Genomic DNA, 13,171 nt, shown 5'->3' with positions numbered 1-13,171 from the left:
AACCTGTCATGCATTATGAGGTAGGCCATGCCGTGTGAACATGCCTGGTTCCGACAGCAGACCAAAGAATTTTATTCTGCGGGTTTTTGGGGGTTTGTGAAACAATGGTACAAGTGCCTCAGTGTACAGGGAGATTATGTTGAGAAATAAAAGCATTTTTCAAATCAGTACTCTTATTTGTTTAAGTTCTATATCCATTTGTAACTTACTTATTGACTTACCCTCATATATATTGGTCTTCAGGGTTAAAGTGAACCAAGTTCAGAAAGCAACCTTTAAGGGGAGAGAACTTCATGGGATATCTATATTTGAATCAAAGGAGCCACTCGCTCATTTCCTTTCCTCTACCTCGGAATTGTTACCCTTTTCAGGACATACAGTTCTCACTGGTTTTTCTGTGTTCCACCACTTCATCTGATCTCCAGTGTCTTCTCCTATCATCTGTGGTCCTTTTTTCACATCATTTCTCTGTAATCTGACACTTTACCAATTTGGCTGTCTTCAGCCCTGAAGGTGGAAGCAGAATATTCCTCCAGAAGGTTTGTAATCTCCTGCAAGAGTACAACATGATGTTATAAACCCAGAAGACCACCACATGAGTTAAGAGGATTAAGATTTTGTTGGGAAATTTATCGTAGTCCGTCCACTAGTTAGGTATTTGCAGTGTTACAACGGGTGAAGAGTTCATTTGCCACATTGATCATACCTTGTGGTTTTTAACTTTTACTTCATTCTTTATGTAGATCAATGATATAAAGGAATATGCGATTACCTGAAATGCAGCTTGAAATTAGCTCAGGTGATGCATAAATAATGTAAGGTTCTCATGGTGGTATCAAGATAACAGAGTCCTGGGATGTGATGCTCTTTAATTTTTTAGATGGGTAACAATATTTCATAGGAAGCTGCTCTCCATCTTGAGGATGGCAGCAGGTTCCTCTAAAATATTGGTACCTGTCTAGCAGACTACTGTAGATGGTATCACATATCAGAAGACCCGCCATCTTGTGCAGACCGTGTCACACTTGCCCTGACTTTGAATCACTCACCTGTTTCCTTCCAGTAAGGGGTCGAGTTCTGGTTTGTCCTACTTTGTATTGTACGTGTACATTTGTCAACATACATCTGGTTTTGTATTACATTTTGAGTCACGGTTAAGACATCCCACGGATCAGTAGACTCTGTTTCTCCCACTCCTTCCTCCTGCATGGTTCCCCATGTACCCCTGTAATCATCTGCCCTTTCTGTTCACACAAATGTTGGTACAGATTCCATTCTGTGGCCTCAGTGTAAGTTGTGACTGTCCAAAGTGTAATTATGATAATCCATGCATCATGTTACATTCGTATTGATCTCACAAAGCCAAATATTTGTCTCAGATCACTAGCACTCTACCATCCAGTTTAAAATCTTACTTCTGCCTATTTTTAGGAATTGATATGACAGGGAAGAAGCACTTTCATAAGCACCACTGTGCACATAATGTACTGTTTAGCTGTCCTGTTTTTATTTGGCAGGTCAAGTAATGGGTATATCTTAAGATGTCCATATCTGCATGCTTCTTAATCATGTGTCATTTCCCATTTTATTTCCTATTACTTGTGTATCAGATCTGTTAAGAAATAAACCATTTGAATGCTGATAATATGTGCCCTCACTCTGCTAAGAGCTTTCTCATCATATATGATTTGGGGAGGTAATGTACTCATAGTTTAGAGGGCTATACAGTCTTGAAATTTCAATACTAATTTTTTTTAAATTGCAACTTGATGATGGTTTCTGTGCCCCCCACCCCCAAATGTTTGTGGCTACTGTGACAAATGATGTTGTCTGTAAGGATTACAGTCTTCTAGGATGTCATACCACATGGGATGGCTACCCAGCTACATGGTGTCACAATTCAGAGACCATAATCTTAATGTTCATGTCCATGGGACCCACAGATCTGAATGATGTGTGCTTTCAAGGTCTATTTGTGATACCCGTATATTTATTATTGTTTGCTCCTTTGAAATAACAAATTTGTTTTCAAAGGACTCTGAGCTGTGTGAAATTTATATCAAAATTTCCTCCGTAATTGATTGATTCATATAAAGATAGGGGTAGAGATGCAAACTGTGCATATGAAATGTCAAAAAGGTAAAGGTAAAGGTAACCCTGTAACAGGCCATGGAGGTCTGTAGGGTTGTGAGATGTCAAGGCTCCCACATTTTCTGTACAATCAGCTCACAGATGGTGGTGAGGTTGTCAGCCTTATGCGCCGGCTGGCCTTTACCCTCGGCAAGATTCCTGGTACTCATTTCTGTTAGAGGCTGAGTCGACTCCAGGGACATAGTGCGGCTGGAAGGAACAGGTAAACAGAAAAATCCAATGACCTTCCAGCTAGTAGCATAGTGCCTCCACCAACTATGCTACCCTGCACTCCCACATATGAGACGTCCATAGCCAAAATATAATGTTTGCCACAGTAGTGACATACTGCTAGCCTCAACATACCAGACTGCATAGTGTCATAACCCAAAAGACCACAATATTATTTTGGTATTATATTCCACAGCTGATGTCAGTCGATGAATTGGCTGGTAGAGTGCTGTTGTTGTGGTCTGATGTACTGTGACTGAAACATCTTTGAGAGTGCATCATTACATCATCATGAGGAAATTACTAAATTCTATTTTCAACATAAAGTATGGGAATCAAAATCACCATGCTGAGACCTCACGGAACTTTTCTCCTTTGAGGTTGGCTGCCCAAGGAATGACATACCCTCAAAGATATTTCAGGCAATGAATATAAAGTGTATGTACAGTTCAAATTTCGTATGTGATGTATTTTATTGTAAGTTACTGCTATATCATGTACATATGTAAAAGAGGGTATTATGTAAGTGATTTTGTAAGTTTATACTGCAAGGTGTCTTGGTATGTATACAGTGTATATATTAGTAATATATGTTTTAAGGGTCTGTTTCGAGTGTTTCCTTACATTACAAACATACCCAAAATCTAACTTCTCGAGCGCCATCAATAAGTAGCTTTGTGTCACATTTTTTACTCATTATTACTACAGACTGTAGTTAGTTCACCAGGAGGCGAACTCCTGTGTATGAATGGCATGATGAATTAAGAAGGAAATGGGTGTAGCATATTTTAAGGTACTATCCCAGCATTTGCTTCAAGGAATTGAATGGTTTATACTTTTTCATTGTGTAATTTTATTGTAGTTTGGTGGGTAGCATAGTATTTATGTGTGTACCAGAAATTTTCTTTTTGTAATGGGAATAGATATTTCACTGAAACAAAATTTTATATTTTACTTGAATTTTATTCTATAATTTTACATTATTATTTCTCAACATAATTGCCTCAGCAGGCCAAACACCTCTGATAATATTCAAGGCGTATTACAAGTCTGTTATGACATAACCTTGTATCTTCTTGATGAAACCGCATCTTCACCATTGCCTTGAATTTGACAGGAATTGCTGGTAGTGATGGTTGCCAATGAATTCAGTCACAATCAGAAGCTCAGTCACGGAATGCCATTTGTTCTTAACTGACATCATCTTGCATGGCTTTTCATGGCTGTAAGTAAGAGATTCTTTTAAACTTAATACAAAAGTGTGGGAAAGTGTAAATGATGAGTGCATTTTAGTTTGGTTTTGTTTCATAAAAAAATGGGCATTGCTTTTCAGTGCACCATTTTATATGTAAACACATGAAACTGTCTGCTGTCAGCTCAATAAAAGTAGCAATTAAAATTAAAAGTGTATCACCTTCACTGATGTCCATCATTGCTTCACAATTTTATTCGTGGTTTATTTAATGATGCTGACAGTATCTCAGGCATCAGATGGTAGTATGATTTGTGAATAATGAATTGGAATGCGTGTGGAAGGAAGCAGTTGTAGTGACCCAAATAAAAGTGGAAATGACATCCTGCTATTTTCCTAGATGGATAAGGATCCGAAATTTTTTAAAAGTTTCAGACATGGAATCGAACCTGGGCCGCCAGCGACTAACCACTTGAGCTATGACGTGATGTTAAGATTGGGATGGGAAGGTTTCCACACATTCATAATCTCTTCCCCAGTACCTCCTGCCCTACCCTATAAAATGAATTCTTCAGAGGAGTGGTTTCCACAGTCCAGTAAGGGAGATAATAAAAAACTAAGATGCTACATTTTAACTACACTTCATCTTCTTTCCATGAGGTTTTAGTTCACAGATGGCGCTATCGATAGATACTACATGTCTTCACAAAATTGTTTCCATTTCTATGCATTGCTGCTCATGTACTTGTTTTTGTTAGCTAGGTTTGTAGCAAAGATTTATACCTCCTTTTCTTTCCTAGTTCCACGCATGTGCGTGTTTTATCATAGTTTTTAATATATATTTTCTTAACTCGCACTGAGTTAGCTTGGTCTCAAGTGTTTAAATAGCTGCGTGATATGCAGATTGGGCTGTTCATCATTGGTTTGCAGTGTGAGTGTACGTAGTTGATCCAGCCATCGAAGTTATGAGATCAGAGAGACTGTCTGTTTGACGATTCATCTGGACTCGGTCGTTTGCCCAGATGGTGGAAGTTTGGCAGGAGTGAGATTAGTTCGAGAGACTCTTACGGAAGGAGTTTTTGAGCGGTCTCAGGTGACCATAATCTTGAGTGTGTTCGTCTGCAGCCACCTAGTTGACTATTCTGCCACCAGTGCATAGTGCGTGGCTAGTGCATCGGAGGCGGTGGCCGTCCCATCTGCAATGGACGAAATGACCGAGCCGACATCTTGTGAAACGCGGTGGAATGCAATCGTGGCTTCCTTTGACAGGAACCACGTAAACTTAAGAAACAGTAATCATGACTGCCAGAAAGATATCGACTTACTGGGGAAAGGATTACAAACTATAGGGCAGCTTATCCATACATCGCCCTCAATAAAAGGAAACGGCACAGTATGGAATAAACTTATATCAAAATCCAAGGCCGAGAGGACAGTATTGTGTAAGCACCTCGATGGCAAGGCGCTCTTTACAGCCATGCTGTGCCTCTATGCTGCCATCCACAGGGAGATGCGAGTCTCTCTCCTGCTGGAAGAAAAAGATTCAGCCGAGGAATTTCGCGAGCAAAGGAGACGAAAGCGAACCTCCTCAGGAGAACAAACTAAAAAACCGAAGCCATCACCTAGCCCCAGGGATCCTAGAATAAAATCCAAGAATAAAGTAGAAACAAAGAACTTTGCGCCCCTGAGGACGTCAGGGATGGACGTGGAAGAGCCAACCAACAAGTCGGGAGAGCAGCAGCCATCGGACAAGCCAGGTAGGCCGCCTCCAATTGTACTAACCTCCACGACAAACCTGTTGAAGTTGCAGAGGAAGGTCAAAGAACTAGTCACGGGCAATTTTGAGTTCCGCAACACCAGGAGTGGGACAAGAATTGTCACGAAGAAAATGGCAGACTTCTCAGCCATCAAAACTTTCCTAGAAAGTAATAATCTGTCGTACTTTACATAATATCCCAAGTCTGAGAAACCCATCAAAGCTGTTATCCATCACCTTCCACAAAATACTCCAGCGAAAGATATTTCTGACGGTCTGATGAGTCTGGGGTTTGACGTCATTAGCGTCAAACAAATGACGACCAGTCGTCGGACTCCTCCAGAAGGAACAAATACGATTTACCTTCCCTTGTTCCTTGTCACACTTCCTAGAACGGACAAGTCCCAAGAAATCTTCTGACTGACCAACCTCTGCCACATTGCCATCAAGGTAGAGGCGTACAAAGCACAAATTGGGCTCACACAGTGCTACAACTGCCAGCAGTTCGGCCACGTTTGGGCTAACTGCAAACAGCCCCCACGTTGTTTGTGGTGCGGAGGTGGCCACTTACACAAGGAGTGCCGAGAGAAGGAGAACTCTGCCTCCACCCCAGTATGCTGCAACTGCCGGTTGGCAGAGGGAGAAAAGCCACATCCCGCCAATTATTGGGGTTGCAAACATGCCAAAGAGGAACAACAGAGAAGGAAGGCTCAGAGAACGTCCAAAACTACAAGGAGGGTGTTCTCATCAGCCACCGTAACTCCAGGTGTCTCCTTCGCGGCGGCACTCCGAGGCAGTGCGGCAGAGCAGCATCAGCGCCCTCAGGAACGCCATATTCCAGTGGCTCCAGCCACAACAAAGAAGCAGATTGTACCGGCCCCTGCACTACAGAAAGAAACAGGTAAGTCAGTTCAGGCTACTAATGTAAACGGTCAGTCTCTCGACAATATGTTGAGAGTAGTGACTGTAGTAGAGCAGATTATGACAGAGGTCAGTGGTGCAGTGTCCGAGGAGGACAAAATAATGGCCATTACCAAATGTTCTAAACCTTATGAAACAGAATGGCTACTAGAGTTCATATGCCCCTCAAAGTCATAGCATTTAATGAGAATGGCATTGGGAGGCAGCGCTATGAGATCAGTAAACAGCTGCAAGACCTACACGTAGATGTGGCACTGTTTTCAGAGACACATCTGAAACCTCATGAGAGGTACTTTATTCCAAATTACCACTTGTATAGAATCGACCGCCACTCGGGCAGAAGAGGCGGAACTGCCATTGCAGTAAGAAAAGGCATTCCCCATAAACATTTAGACCTACCACCCCTTGTTTCAGTAGAAGCGACAGGGGTCTGCATACCAATTGGTAGTAGCGAAGTGTTTATAAATCTCCAGGCAAAGCCTGGAGTGATGCTGACATCACTAGCTCTTAAGCTTCAGACGAAAGTCTATTTTGGCAGGTGATTTGAATGCTAAGAACCCATTTTGGAATAGCAGAGTTTCAAACCCCTCAGGTTTGAAACTCATGGATTTATTTGATATGGGCGATTTCGAATTCTCAGCACCACAGTGCCCCACTCATTATTCCCCTGCGGGAAATGGTGACGTGTTAGACATTGTGGTTCACAAAAATATCAGAGTGTCAGAGGTCATCGTCTCTGATATTTTGGATTCAGATCACCTACCAATAGTATTTCACATACTGGATCACGTTAAAATTAGCAACCTTTCGGAACCCATTGAAAAATTTTCAGATTTNCAATGTATGAGGCTGGCGGACCACGTGACCCTTAATTTCAAGAATAAAATGTCTACGGCTGCGGTGTTCGTGGACATCGAAAAAGCCGTTGATACCGCGTGGCATTCGGGCTTGCTGTATAAGTTATCGAAATTGGAATTCTCGAAGAGTTTGACCAAACTTATTGGGTCCTTTCTATCTAAACATAAATTCAGGGTCTCGGTTGAAGGCGAAATGTCAGCGCCAAGGGAAATGCAAGCAGGGTTGCCACAAGATTCGGTCCTTTCCCCTACTCTTTTCAAGTTGTATATTAATGATGCCCCCCAAACTTATGGTGTACACTTGGCCCTCTTTGCGGACGACACCTGTCTATATGCGACAGATCGCAAGGTGGGTTTTATTGTTAGAAAACTCCAGCGTGGTCTCAGCTCAATGGAGACCTGGTGTGAGCGCTGAAATATAAAACTTAATGAAGATAAGACTCAGGGGTCTACTTCTCTCATGGTCGGCGACCGCCCGAGTCTTCTCTTACTCTAAATGGACGAAATATTCCATTTGTAAATAGTGCAAAATATCTAGGTGTAATCTTCGATAAAAGAGTTTCATAGAGATTGCACACAGAAATGATCGAAGCCAAGGCCTTCAGAAGATTCATTAGAGTATATTCCCTATTCAAAAGTCAGCGATTGAGCGTTAACATTAAAATTATCCTCCATAAAGCTCTCATTAGATCCGTAATGACTTATGCTAGTCCCGCCTGGGAGTTTGCGGCAGACACCCATCTAGTGAAATTTCAGCGCTTGCAAAACAATGTTCTCCGCACCATTGGCAATTTTCCGAGGCGCACACCGGTCCGCGATTTGCACATGGCATTCGAAATCCCGTACGTATATGAGTTTACAAAAAAAATATGCAGGCAACAAGCAGAAGTCTTACAAAATCAAGAGACTGTTAGCAACATCGGACAAGGCCTAGCCCGCCACAGAAAGTATAAGAGGCTTAAACTTGGCGGCGGTCAGGCATACGACCGTTCAAGTGACTGGACTGCCGTGGTAGCGAATAATACTGGAAACAGGGCGTGATCTGCTGTACTGAGCCTGGACTGCCTGAGGCTTGTATATATTGTACATAAAGTAAGAAATAAGTGTGTATTATAAATCTATGTAAATACAGACAGTGGACATATTAAAAAGACTGACTGACAAATGACAGACCCGACCTCTCGTCAGAGAGGGCGCCCCACATGGACAGGACAGTAACTTTCATTCGAAAGAAATATCTTTTCATGGGCCTCAGCTGGGGCTCGACACCAAGACAGACAGACTGACTGACCGTCAGTTGTAACACGACCACGACCTTGACCTTGACCTTGAGGTTGAGGTTGAGGTTGGGCTGGGTGTGGGTTCGCACGTTTCCATACTCTCATCCTCAGTACCTCCTGCCCTACCCTGTAAAATGAATTCTTCAGAGGAGCGGTTTGCACAGCCCAATGAGGAAGATGCTACATTTTAACTACACTTTGTGGCTTCCATGAGGGATTACTCCACAGATGGCGCTACAGATTTATTTTATATTTTCTTGTTAACTCTCGCTGAATTAGCTTGGTCTCAATTGATTAAATACCCTAGTGACCCCTAAGGGTAGGCAGGGTGGGGGACAAGGTAACTTCTAAAGCATACGCCAGTGCCTTACCAAAGGCCCACCATGGTTATGACAACTGTCCCCCTTCGTCTTCCACATTACCCACCGCTTGGTTCCTACAAAATTCCTCTTTACTTCTTTCTTCGTTTCAAAGTCATTTTATGAATGACGGTTGGCCAGTCACTTTCTCTTAATTTAGAGCCCATTCACACTTTCATGACCAGATCTTAGTCCTATTTCCCCAAACCCCCGTTAAATATCTCGTAATTTTAATATCGCTCGTATTTCCCAAAGCCCCCGTTAAATATCCAATTATTTCTTGATCACCTATATCTCCATCAATAGAACATCATTACTTCATCGTCCATAGTTTCCAGAAGCGTCTTTAGTAAACCGCAATAATAATATTATTATTATTACTGTTGTTATTATGATTATTATTTATTTAACCTGCAAATTGGTTTTTACCCGGTGGCAGTGGTACTACAAAAGAAATAACACATAATAACACAGCACACAAAACTACACAAACAATGAAGGACACACTACACACAGTGAATACAATGCAAATACAACTATAATACAATTACTACTACAATTACTTCACTGCTCCCAGTTCCTTAGACACGCTCAAAATTGTCCCTTCTGAATGAGAGACCGCTACTGTTGTAAGCACTTAATCCACTGCTGCAGAGACTGAATCTTGTACGCACTCAAGTCACGCAGGCTTCCCAGTGGACCCATTGTCGCAGGACATACCGTGCTGATCTTGTTGCATCCGGTGCGTGCTGCACGGCCGGTGAAATCTCCGCATCTCGTCACAAAGCGACCATTTCAGCAAGCACACTAAGACCCGCGACCCTGTGAGGCTCACCTAGTCTCCTACCAAATGGGTGCCGGGGTAAAGCGACCGGGGCGTGAAGCTGAACACTCCGTCTAGTGCCAAAGTGCCATATATTCATGGTGTGGTAATTTATTAATTAATTAAGGCCAGGGATAAATTTAGAGGCACGCGGTAGCGCAGTTGGTCGAGATACTATGCTACGAGCCGGAGGGTCGCGGGTTCGAGTCCCGATGAGGTCACTGGATTTTTCAATTGGCCTGATCCTTCCAATCGTACCCTGTGATAAGGCAGCACTATAGCTCAAGCGGTTAGTCGCTGGCTTCCCATCGCGGCGGCCCAGGTTCGATCCCGGGTCTGGTCAAGTGGGATTCTTGGTGGACAAAGTGGCGCTGGGGCTGGTTTTCTCCAAGTACTTCGGTTTCACCCGCCAATCTTGATTCCACCAAATTCTCCATCATCATAATCACCCGGGGCAGGTACAATAGGCCAATCCGTGGCCGCCGTGCCGAGTGGACCCAGGTGGACTCCACCCCCACTAAGCTAAAATGGCCCTGTGGTCGACTAAATTTCTAACAGAAATGAGTACCAGGAATCTTCCTGAAGGTACAAGACGGGCGGCCGGCGCGTAAGCCTGACAACCTCACCACCGTCTGGGAGCCGATTGTTTAGAAAATTTGGGAGCCTCGACGTCTCACAACCCTATGGGTTTGCACGGCCTGTTACAGGAATAGCTTTGGTTTAGGCTTTTTACGGTTCATATATCCGCACCAAAATACGTACATTGAATACTCACAGAATAGACACGATATACTGAAACAGTAGAACTACTTTACGCAGCGTATTAATACTCGCCAGTTCCTTGCTGTGGAAATCCTAACTGTGTAAGGACAATGATAAACAGCACGCCTATAAAGTGTTTTGTATAACCTACATAGAAGGAAGTATATACCATGTAATATGAATTAATTATGTATTTATTCTAGCTCAACTGACGGCATTACCAGTACCGTCGAATAGAATGACGGTTGCGGACTGAAGAGTTTGCAATGTTAGGCGAGTGTTTTAATGAGCGGCCGCAAAAAGCAAAAATCTTCCCTCACCCCGGTCCCTCTCTCCTCCTTTACCTTACCTCCTAATTTCTTTCCATTTTCTTTTTCACAAAAATCCTACTGGTTTTGAACCAGGAACCTTCTGAACACTAGGCTGATGTCTTATCTCTAGACCACCAGCACCACTGAAATTTATTTTCTTTAATATTCCTCTTAAGCTATATCTGTTGTTATAATTACAGAAAAATCTTATTAACTCCATTTGTATTTTATAAAACTTTCGTTGGTTCCGAACCTCGGAACTTTGTATTATTATGCCGGTGTTTTACCGATAGGCCACCAATGCCACTGAAATTTTCGGCCTTTAATCTTCTTCTTATGTTACATCTCGCTATATAATTCCATAAAAATCTCATTACAAAAATTCTTACAGTCTCGAACCACGGACCTACAATTTACAACGCCGGTGCATTACTTCTAGACCACCAGATCACCATTCTACAGTCTCCTGCACTCCTCCTCATATTGTACGACTTGGTTTATAGCTGCAGGAAACTCATTTACACGTATTTATTTACTTTTCTATATCTAGTGACAAAAGACACCGTGGTCTTGAACCTCGTACCTTCCCAATACTATGCCAATGTCTTACCCATGTACCACCAGATCTATACAAATTTGTTACCTTCACCTTCCTCATACAGTACCAATTGCTTCCTACATGCACAAATTTCTTAAGTTTTTTCCCCCCACCAAAATAGTTATGTCTTCGAACCACGTAACTTCTACACCATACACCAGTGCCTTACCAAAGGCCCACCATTGTTATGACACTATTCGCCTTCGTCTTCCACATATCTCACCGCTTCGTTTCCTTTCGGAGGCACATACTGCTTTCATCTTCAGAAGGGCTTCTTGCTCAACATTCTCTTCGACCCTGATAATGGAGGCAGTGTGTGGCTCCGGAAAGTCTGTGAACTTCTTCTGGGATCCGCAGCGTATGCTTCAGTGACTTTCCTTTTCGGGAGGGTGGATGTGCGCCCCATAGCCGTTTGCAGCATGAAGAGGGAAAATCGGTGGCATATACGAATCCAGCCGTGTAGTACTTCGCTCTCATGCAAGAGGCCTCCTGCGATCCTCCTCATATTCTACGACTTGGTTTATAGCTGCAGGAAAATCATATTTATTTACTTTTCAATTTTTATCGATAAAGACACCGTGGTCTCGAACCCCGTGTATTCCCAATACTACGGGTCCATCCCATCTCACTTGTCACAGTCAGTTACTTTCTATATTTCGTCCTTCCTCCTCTAAACTACATGACTCGACCTTTATAGCTATACATATATACTGCATATGGCTTTATTGGCAATATATATAAGACCCCTGTCAGTCCACAATAGATTCTGCCTTATTTTCATTAGCTCGCGCTAGACCGGCAATTTAGTCACCCCAACGATCGTAAGCTTCGCCGCCACGCCACAAAATTTAAGCCTCGTGTTTTGCCAGGCTTCGACTTAGCCAGTATTCCGAACATTTTTATTTCCACGGTCAGCTGACCGCTCTACGCGTTTGGGACATTGCTGTGGTTGCGGAGAACCTCGTGTTCTAGACGCTGCACTTCCGAAACGTGGGTATTTTCCGCAAATTCCCAGGCAAGCATACGGCATTGCAGACATAAATAATGCTCTGTGTGCGGTACATTTGATCTTAGAGCTTAATCGCTCACTTTTCAATAAAGGACATGCTCTAATAAATGTTGTGAAGGCATTGGCTTCGATCATTTCTGTATCTAATCCTCTTACCGAAGAATGAACATAAGTATAGAGTTGGCCTGAAAGAAATAGTTTAAGTGACTCGTGTTCGTGAAACTTACACGCGCAGCCCCAAAAAAAGTCGACAACGCGTGCAAGTTTAGAACTTCAAGTTCCACAGAAGACTGTGTGGAATATCTTGCTTAAACGTTTATGAATGTTGCCTTACCGCTTGAAATTATTGCAAAACCTCAATGAAAACGACAAAATTCTCTGTCACTCGTTCTGTATGACCATGCAGAAACGGAATAAAAGAAGCAACGGTTTCTTTAACCGGTTAGTTTCAGGTAACGACTGAACGTTCCACATTAGCGGTACGGTGAACAAACACAACGTTCGTGTATGGGGAACTGAAAACCCGAGAGCCTTAGTAGAGCATGTGAGGCATTCACCTAAAGTGAACGTTTCTTGTGCTGCATCCCGTAAAAAGGTATACCCATGTAAACTTCAGGGCGTACTTTTAAAACCATATGAGTACCTCGGCCATGCTATTAAAACTCTTCTTTCTGTAGAACTTTGAAAGTGTCTTTTTCTTTTAGGCTAATCCTGTATATTATATTTGACTCACGACGGGGGTCTTTGGTCCGTTCAACGTGAGATGAGCCTCAACCTATCTAACTCTCCGACTTAAATAGATGCCTCCAGTATTATTTTCTTTTATTTGTTCTCACTCGCATATAAACAGGTGTCATCCACAAACAGACCTAGATATACGCTAGTACATGCACTCCTGCTTCTCTGAGCGCAAACATTTCGCCTTCGACCGAAACTCAATCT

At 42.6% G+C, this 13,171-nt stretch overlaps 1 protein-coding gene across 1 annotated transcript in view; it reads right to left on the bottom strand.

Moving 5' to 3' along the window:
• Positions 1-2,341: 2,341 nt before the first annotated feature.
• LOC111873638 overlaps positions 2,342-13,171 on the bottom strand; it is a 130,876-nt gene continuing 120,046 nt past the window's right edge. The window contains exon 4 of the mRNA XM_033755135.1: positions 2,342-3,584. The gene's annotated coding sequence lies outside the window, so the exon portion shown is untranslated. The remainder of the gene's footprint in view (positions 3,585-13,171) is intronic.

The sequence above is a fragment of the Cryptotermes secundus genome, unplaced genomic scaffold, assembly GCF_002891405.2.
Source record: "Cryptotermes secundus unplaced genomic scaffold, Csec_1.0 scaffold678, whole genome shotgun sequence".
Taxonomy (NCBI): Eukaryota; Metazoa; Arthropoda; class Insecta; order Blattodea; family Kalotermitidae; genus Cryptotermes; species Cryptotermes secundus.
This window is presented reverse-complemented; position numbering and strand designations above follow the sequence as displayed.